Genomic DNA, 9,335 nt, shown 5'->3' with positions numbered 1-9,335 from the left:
CCGTGCACTTGCGCCACGTTGGGCTGGGGATCTTACCTCCCCTGCCCGTCCTGGGCTGGCCCGTCCTCGGATCTCCCCCATTCGCCCCCACTCACTCAGATATCCTTGAGGTTCTATTCCTTCTGGAGTTCGTATTTTCTCCTTCCGCTCTCTCAGATGAACGTAATATCCTTCTCAGTTCAAAAACCGGTGTGGAGGGAGTTTACAGAGCTCCCTTCCTCTCCGCCATCTTGGCTCCACCCCCCTACTATATCTTCTTGATCCATTCATCAGGTGATGGACATTTACGCTCTTTCCATAATTTGGCTATTGTTGACAGTGTTGCTATGAACATTGAGGTTCATTTGCCCCTATACATCAGCACTTCTGTATCCCTTGGATAAATTCCAAGCGGTGCTATTGCTGGGTCATAGGGGACCTCTATTGTTAATCCAGATTTTTTCTTTGAGATTGACTTCTAGTTTCACAGCATTGAGGTCAGAAGAGGTACATGCTATGATTTCAATTTTTTTTTTGATGCTTGATTTGTGACCTAATATGTAACCTATTTTGAAGAATGTCTCGTTTGCACTTGGAAAGCATATATATTCTGTCGTTTTAGGATGGAACATTATTTTTTTAAATGTTTTATTTATTTTTGATACAGAGAGAGACAGAGCATGAGAGGGGGAGGGGCAGAGAGAGAAGGAGACACAGAACCGAAAGCAGGCTCCAGGCTCTGAGCTAGATGTCAGCACAGAGCCTGACGTGGGGCTTGAACCCACGAACGTGAGATCTGACCTGAGCCGAAGCCGGAGGTTTAACCAACTGAGCCACCCAGGCACCCCAGAACATTATTTTTTAAAATAATTTATTATTACTAGTATAGAATGCTCTAGAATATCTGTTAAGTTCATCTGGTCCAGTGAGCCATTCAAAGCCATTGTTTCCTTTTGGATTTTGAAAATCTGTCTATTGATATAAGTGGGGTGTTAAAGTTGCCAACTATTATTGTATTATTATCAATGAGTTCCTTTATGTTTGTTATTAATTATTTTATGTTTGTGTGCTTCTAAGTTGGGTGCATAATATTTACAATTGTTATATATTCTTAATGGGTTATCCCTTTTATTATGATATAGTGCCCCTCTTTATCTCTTGTTATAGTCTTTTAAATTCCAGATATCCACTATAAGTATTGGTGCCTCAGTTTTCATTTTCTTATTTTAAAATTTTTATTTAAATGTTAATCAGTTAACACACAGTGTAATATTGGTTTCAGGAGTAGAATTCAGTGATTCATCACTCACGTACAATGCCTAGCACTCTCATCACAACAAGTTCCCTCAATGCCTATCATTCATCTAGCCCATCTCCCAACCCTCTTCCCTCCATTAAGCCTCTTTTTTTCCCTTTATTGTTAATAGTCTCTTATGGTTTGTTTCCTTCTCTCTCTCTTTTCTCATTTTCATGTGTTCCTCTGATTTGTTACTTAAATTCTACATACGAGTGAAATCATATGGTATTTATCTTTCTCTGACTTTCTTATTTTGTTTAGCTTAGTACACTCTAGTTCCATCCATGTTGTTGTAAATACAATATTTCATTCTTTTTGTTGGCTGTTTATGCCAGTTATCTTCTGACATCCATTTGGGTGATAAATGTTTTTCCATGTCTTCACTTTCAATCTGCAGGTGTCTTAAGGTCTGAAATGAGTCTCTTGTACGTAGAATATAGATGGGTCTTGTGTGTGTGTGTGTGTGTGTGTGTGTGTGTGTGTGTGTGTGTTTCCATTTAGAAACACTTTATTTTTGATTGAAATAGTACATTTGAGTTCAATGTCATTACCAATAGATATGTATTTAGTGCTATTTTATTACTGCTTTTGTCATTGTTTCTGGAGATTTTCTGTGAACCTTTCTTGTTTTTGTCACTTTTGGTCTCTCTTCTATCTTCAAAGAGCCCATTTTAACATTTCTTCTACAGCTGGTTTAGTAATCATAAGCTCCCTTTGTTTTTGTTTGCCCAGAAACTCTGTATCTGCCCCTCCATTCTGAATGACAGCCTTGCTGGATACAGTATTCTTGGCTTCAGATTTTCCCCATTCAACATTTTGAATATGTCATATGACTGAATTCTGGTTTGCCAAGTTTCTTTTGAGACATCTGTGGTAGCCTTATGGGTCTTTCCTCATAAATTAGGGACTACTTTTTTCTTGCTGATTTTAAGATTTTTTACTTTATTGTTATAGTTTGGAAATTTAATTATGATATGACTTGGTGTTGGCTTTGTCTTTGTTGACTTAAGTGGGAGTTTTCTGTGCCTCCTGGATCTGGATATCTGTTTCCTTCCCAAGATTAGAGAAGTTTCACCTTATTATTTTCTCAGATAAATATTCTGCCACCTTTTCTCTCTCTCTTTCTTCTGCAGCTCCTGTAATGTAAATGTTATTATAGCTGATGGAAGTTACTGAGTTCCCTAAGTCTTTTCTCGTGTTCCATAATTCTTCTTTCTCTCTTTTGTTCAGCTTTATTATTTTCCATTATTATTTTTAAAGTTTATTTATTTATTTTGAGGGAGAGAGAGTGAGTGAGTGTGAGTGGGGTAGGGACAGAGATAGAGGGAGATAGATGGAATCCCAAGCCAGCTCCATGCTGGGGCTTTGAATTCACAAGCCACAAGATCATGACCTGAGCTGAAATCAAGAGTCAGACACAACCGACTGAGCCACCTAGGCACCCGTATTTTCATTATTTTATTTTATATATCACTAATTCATTACTCTATTTTTTTCAGTCTACTATTTATTGCATCATGCATATTTGTGTTTATTGCACTCTTCATCTCTGATTAATTCTTCTTTACTTCTTTTATTTCTGGCAAGGGTTTCCCTGATGTCTTCTTTTCACAAGCCCAGTTAGTATCCTTATGATTGCTGTTTCCAGTTCTCCATCAGGCATATTGCTTATATGTGTTTCAATTAGATCTCTGGCCATGGCATTATCTTGTTCTTTCATTTAGGATAAATTCCTCCTTCTTGACATTTTGTCTACCTTTCTGCGCTCTGTTTGTTAGAAAAGCTCATTGTGTTTTCTGTTCCTGAATGTAAGGCTTCATGAAAACAGGTCATATATTGTGCAGGGCCTGGTGCCTCAGGTAGTGTCCCTGTTATGTGTGCTCCATATGCTCTGGTGTTGTGTTTTGGCTGTTCTATTCTTTAGGCCAGTCATCTGTAGTCTGTCCTTGTCTGCAGTGTGCAGGGTTTGGTCCTTGGTCAGAACGTGGCAAGGTTTAACTAGGTGTGCTTCGGTCTGCTTCTGAAATGACACCTGACGTCACTTCCATGAGAATGGAGGCCCTGTGGAACTCTCTGGTCAGGAGATGTGGGCAGGGGTTTGTGTGGTCTTCTGCGGGAGGGGCCTCCTGCAGTGGGACTGATCTGAGCTTGACTGAGAAGGGCAATCATTCTGGACTGCGGGGGTGTGGGACCTGCTGTCAGCAGGTTTGGAAGCCAGTGTGGCTGCTGCATTGCTTTCTGTGCGTTGCCGTGTTTCTGCTGAGCGATGGAGAAGGAACGTGGTGCCAGCCATCTCCTTCGTTTCTGAAGCTGTGTCTCCATGAATGCTGCCTCTCTGAGATGTGCTGCAAGAAGAGGAAATAATCTTCCCACTGTGTGTTCCAGGCGTTTTCAGATTGCTGTTTCCTTGCTGTCTGCTCCTGTGTTGTTTGGCTGCCTTCTGTCCAGGAGTAGGGCAGCGCTCTCCAAGCTGATTCTAGCCAAGCCCACTGACCTCTACAATTCCAGGCTTTAAGCCCTATTGGTTGCAAGAAAACACAAAATTCAGCACTTTTTGTTTTCCCAGACAATGGCTTTGGGGAAGTGTTCTCTTTGTGTGTTCTTCAGTATGCTCTACTCTCTCCCACCTTTCTCCAAGACCACAGCTCCATTGCCTCCACCGCACTGCTAATTTGTCTCTCCCTAAACCATGTCTCCTACCATTCTACCTTCTTCAATGAGGCCTCTTCCATGAGGTATCCAGGATAATTTGGTAGTTATCTAATTGTGTTCATGAGAAAAGGCAAGCCTAAAATTCTTCTACTCTATCATCTTACTGAATCTTTGGCTTTCAAATTTTGATATTTATGAGCAAAGATGGCATACACACCTGCATGATGGTTTTTGAATGGAAATCAGTATTCGGCTCCTTAAGGGAAATACCAAGTGATATCACTGCATCATGTACAAAAGAATATGTAGTGTCGTAAGAACCTTTGAAAGTGTCTTCCAAAGAGGATGTATACCATTTTCAATTCCCAACACCAATTAATGAGAGGTTATGTTTCTCCATATCCTCACCAGCATTGGGCGTTGTCAGATTTCCATTTTGGCAATTTTATTTATTTGTTTGTTTGTTTTTAGGTTTTTTTATGTTTATTTATTTTTGAGATAGAGAGAGCACAAGTGGGAGAGGGGCGGAGAGAGAAGGAGACACTGAATCTGAAGCAGTTCCAGCCTCTGAGCACAGAGCCCGATGTGGGGCTCGAACCCATGAACCATGAGATCATGACCTGAGCAGACATCAGACACTTAACCGACTGAGCCACCCAGGCACCCCCCTTTTGTCAATTTTAATAAGTGTGTAGTTGTATCTTATTTTGTTTTAATTTGCACATCTTTGATAACATATGATGTAGAAGGTCTTTTTTTGTTTCACATTGTTTTTTTTATAATAGTTTATTGTAAAATTGGTTTCCATATAACACCCAGTGCTTCTCCCCACAAGTGCCCTCCACCATGACCATTACCCCCTTCACTCCCCCCCCTCCCCTCCTTCTTCAGTCCGCAGTTCATTTTCAGTATTCAATAGTCTCTCATGATTTATGTCCCTCTCTCTCCCCAACTCTCTTTCTCCCTTCCTCTCCCTATGGCCCTCTGTTAGGTTTCTCCTGTTAGACCTACGAGTGCAAACATTTGGTACAAATGGCTATATTTCATTCTTCCTCATTGCCATGTAGTACTCCATTGTATATCTATACCACATCTTCTTGATCCATTCATCAGGTGATGGACATTTAAGCTCTTTCCATGATTTGGCTATTGTAGAAAGTGCCGCTATGAACACTGGGGTACATGTGCTCCTATGCATCAGTACTTCTTTATCCTTTGAATAAATCCCTAGCAGTGCTATTGCTGGGTCATAGGGGAGTTCTATCGATAGTTTCTTGAGGATCCTCCACATTGTTTTCCAGAGCAGCTGCACCAGTTTACATTCTCACCAACAGTGTAGGCAGGTGCCCTTCTCTCCACATCCTCGCCAGCATCTATAGTGTCTTGATTTGTTCATTTTAGCGACTCTGACCAGTGTGAGGTGGTATCTCAGTGTGGTTTTGATTTGTATTTCCCTGATGCTGAGTGATGCTGAGCATCGTTTCATGTGCCTGTTGGCCATCTGGATGTCCTGTTTGGAGATGTGACTGTTCAGGTCTTCTCTCCATTTCTTCACTGGATTATTCATTTTTAGGGTATGGAGTTTTTGAGCTTTTTGTATATTTTGGATACTAGCCCTTTATCTGATATGCCATTTGCCACTATCTTTTCCCATTCTGTTGGTTGCCTGTTAGTTTTTTATATTGATGAGGTCCCAGTAGTTCATAAGCTTATTAATCAATCATCATCTTATTTATCATCATTTGGTAAGATTTCTATTAAGGTTCTCTCTTTATCTTTATATTTTGCCAGTTTCACTATGATATGTTGTGCTGAAGGTCAGTTCAAGTTACATCTTAGGGGAGTTCTATATGCCTCTTGAATTTGAATGTCTATTTCTTTCCCTAGATTGGGGAAATTTTCATTTATAATTTGATTCAGCACCCCTTCAGGACCTCTCTCTCTTTCTTCCTCTTCAGGGACTCCTATGATATGGACATTGTTCCATTTGATTGTATCACTTAGGTCTCTAATTCTCCTTTCGTGCTCCAAAATCATTTTCTCTTTTTCTCAGCTTTCTCTTTTGCTATAACTGTGTCTTCTAATTCACCTATTCTCTCTGCTTCTTCAATCTGTGCCATGGCAGCCTCCATTTTATTTTATTATTCACCTCGTTTATAGCTTTTTTTTAACATGTCACAGCTATTTTGAAAGTTCATAGTCTTTGTGTCAATATCTTCTCTGATGGCTTCTATGCTTTTTTCTAGTCCAGCAACACTAATTTTATGACTATCGTTCTAAATTCTTGTTCAGTTATGTTGCTTGTGTCTGTTTTGAGCCATTCTGTAGCTGTGATTTATTCTTGGAGTTTCTTTAGAGGAGATTTCTTTTGTTTCGTCATTTTGGCTAGCTTTCTGTCTGTTGTCAGTTTTAAAAACTCGTTCTGCAATATGCGCCTGTTAGTATTTCTCTATTAAAGGAGGCTCTTTGAGTGTCTAGGTTCTGTCGTTTCAGGAGATGTTCTCTTAATGGTGTCTCTTGGTTTCTCTTGTTATGCCTGTGATTAGTTTATTTCCCTACTCAGCAGATATTTGGGACTTTCCACTATGTGTGCTTTGGCCTGTTTCTTGAGGTAGCCCTGAAAAGGAAAACAGACAGACAAACACACAGAGAACACAAGCACACAAATGCAGTGACAGAACAAGTAAAGAAGCAAACCAAAAGGGGAAATAAAAAAAGGAACAGGAAAGAAAAGAGAGGACCTGAAAGGGAAAAAAAAAAAAGCAGGTGGGGGGACAGTGACAGCCAGAGATAAAGGACAGTCTGAGAGCATAAAACCTGAAGAGGGGGAGATAAGGATGAGATAAAGGAACAAATGTCGGGATGGTAAGAGTTGATCTAAGCAAAGCAGTGCCTAAATGATGGTCTTTCCCAGACTCCAGGGGGAAAGTGAGAAAAGAAGGAAATAGGAAAATAGAAAAAAGAAAACAAGGGAAAAAATTAAAAAGTAAAAATATTAAGAAAAGAAAGGAAAAACAATTAAAAGTAATAAGCAAAAGCACAGCAGCTCTCCACCGTGGATGGGCGTGGCTTGGTGTAGGTGGGTGGGGCTACTCTCAGGGGCTACTCTCTGAAGCCCCGCCTTGGTGGATGCGGGGAGAAGAATGGCAGCACCTCAAGCCCCCTGCAGACCATGCGTTGCCAGCCACTCTCTTGAGTCCAACCTCCTTGTGCCTCAGGTGGGTCTAATTGTTTTTGTTTTTTAAGTTCTGCTCGGTTTCTAAATCCTCGCCCACGCATTCAATATTGCCACCACAGATAAAATTTGCAGGTGGGTGGCTTTCTGGCCAGGATCAAATAGGGGGATTGTGAAGTTAGATTCTTCCCCTGGCTCCGCCTGCAGTCAGCGAGCTGCTGGCCCAAGGGAGAGCAAGCCTGCTGAGGGGGATGGACTTCTTTCTCTGCACCCAGCAGCTCTCAGTCCTGGGTGAGGTCTCCCCTCTCCAGAGATTATGCTATGAGTGACTCAGTCTCTCCTTTTCTTCCCCTGGTCTCTCCGCTGCCATACCAGGTGGTCCAGCGCGCGGCTGTGAAGGTCTGTGCGGCTGTGGACACACCACTGCCCTGTGTGCGGCTGGCCGTGGAACTGTGCACCTGTGGACTCAGAGCCACCCCACGTGCGGATCTCAGCGGATCTGTGCGCCTCTGGACACATAGCTGCTCCCTGCACGTCTGTCCATGGAACTCTGCCCCTGTGGACACATGGCTCTCTGCAGGCCCAGCGCCAACCCTCCGGGTGCTTTGTCTCCTGGTTCCACTTTGGGCCAGTGCTACCTCCCCCCGAGTCTCCAGTCCCAGCTCGCACACACTCAGTCATCCGTGAAGCTGTTATCAATAAGGGGTCTGTGCTGGCACCTCTGTTCTTGGAGATAGGAAAGCTGTGGCTTTAATTCTTCTCAGTTTGATAATTGCAGGCCAAGGAGGTAATGTGGCTCCTTACTTCTCCGCCATCTTGCCCCCTCCCCTTTTATACTTTTATTTTTTTATTTTTTAAAGTAGTTTATTGTCAAATTAGTTTCCATACAACTCCCAGTGCTCTTCCCCACAAGTGCCCTCCTCCATCACCACCACCTCTTTTCCCCCCTCCCCCTTCAACCCTCAGTTCGTTTTCAGTATTTAATAGTCTCTCAAGTTTTGCGTCCCTCTCTCTCCCCAACTCTCATTCCCTCTTCCCCTCCCCATGGTCCTCCATTAGGTTTCTGCTGTTCTCCTGTTAGATCTATGAGTGCAAACATATGGTTTCTGTCCTTCTCTGCCTGACTTATTTTGCTTAGCATAACACTCTTGAGGTCCATCCACTTTCTGACAAATGGCCAGATTTCATTCTTTCTCATTGCCATCTAATACTCCATTGTATATATATACCACATATTCTGGATCCACTAATCAGGTAATGGACATTTAGGCTCTTTCCATGATTTGGCTATTGTAGAAAGTGCTGCTATGAACATTGGGGTACATGTGCTCCTATGCATCAGCATTTCTGTATCGCTTGGGTAAATCCCTAGCAGTGCTATTGCTGGGTTATAAGGAGTTCTATGGATAGTTTTTTGAGGAACCTCCACACTGTTTTCCAGAGTGGCTGTACCAGTTTACATTGCCACCAACAGTGTAGGAGGGTGCCCATCTCTCCACACCCTCGCCAGCACCTATAGTCTCTTGCTTTGTTCATTTTAGCCACTCTGACTGGCATGAAGTGGTATCTCAGTGTGGTTTTGATTTGTATTTCCCTGATGAGTAATGTTGAGCATCGTTTCATGTGCCTGTAGGCGATCTGCATGTCCTCTTTGGAGAAGTGTCTGTTCCTGTCTTCTGCCCATTTCTTCACTGGATTATTTGCTTTCTGGGTGGGGCGTTTGGTAAGTTCCTTGTATATTTTGGATACTAGCCCTTTATCTGATGTCATTTGCAACTATCTTTTCCCATTCAGTTGGTTGCCTGTTAGTTTCCTTGATTGTTTCCTTTGCAGTGCAGAAGCTTTTTATCTTGAGGACGTCCAAATAGTTCATTTTTGGTTACATTTCCCTTGCCTGTGGGGATGTGTCATGTAGGAAATTGCTGCGGTGGAGGTCAAGGAGGTTGTTTCCTACTTTTTCCTCGAGGGTTTTGATGGTTTTCTGTCTCACATTCAGGTCCTTAAGCCACTTTGAGTTTATTTTTGTGTATGGTGTAAGAAAGTGGTCTAGTTTCATTCTTCTGCATGTTGCTGTCCAGTTCTCTCAGCACCACATGCTAGGACGACCGTCTTCTTTCCATTGGATACTCTTTCCTGCTTTGTTAAAAATTAATTGGCTGTACATTTGTGGGCCCAGTTCTGGGTTCTGTATTCTATTCCATTGGTCTATGTGTCTGTTTTTGTGCCAATATC

The 9,335-nt window shown here is 42.1% G+C and overlaps 1 protein-coding gene across 8 annotated transcripts in view; it reads left to right on the top strand.

The window, feature by feature from the left end:
• NLRP3 (NLR family pyrin domain containing 3) overlaps positions 1-9,335 on the top strand; it is a 61,348-nt gene that overhangs the window by 32,703 nt on the left and 19,310 nt on the right. The window contains exon 9 of one of the 8 annotated variants that reach the window (XR_003909590.1): positions 7,479-7,890. The exons of the other annotated variants lie outside the window; for them this stretch is intronic. The gene's annotated coding sequence lies outside the window, so the exon portion shown is untranslated. The remainder of the gene's footprint in view (positions 1-7,478; positions 7,891-9,335) is intronic. 8 annotated transcript variants of the gene reach the window in all.

Source organism: Suricata suricatta, chromosome 6 (assembly GCF_006229205.1).
Source record: "Suricata suricatta isolate VVHF042 chromosome 6, meerkat_22Aug2017_6uvM2_HiC, whole genome shotgun sequence".
Classification (NCBI taxonomy): domain Eukaryota; kingdom Metazoa; phylum Chordata; class Mammalia; order Carnivora; family Herpestidae; genus Suricata; species Suricata suricatta.
Note: the sequence above shows the minus strand (reverse complement) of the source record. Positions and strands in the feature narration are given on the sequence as shown.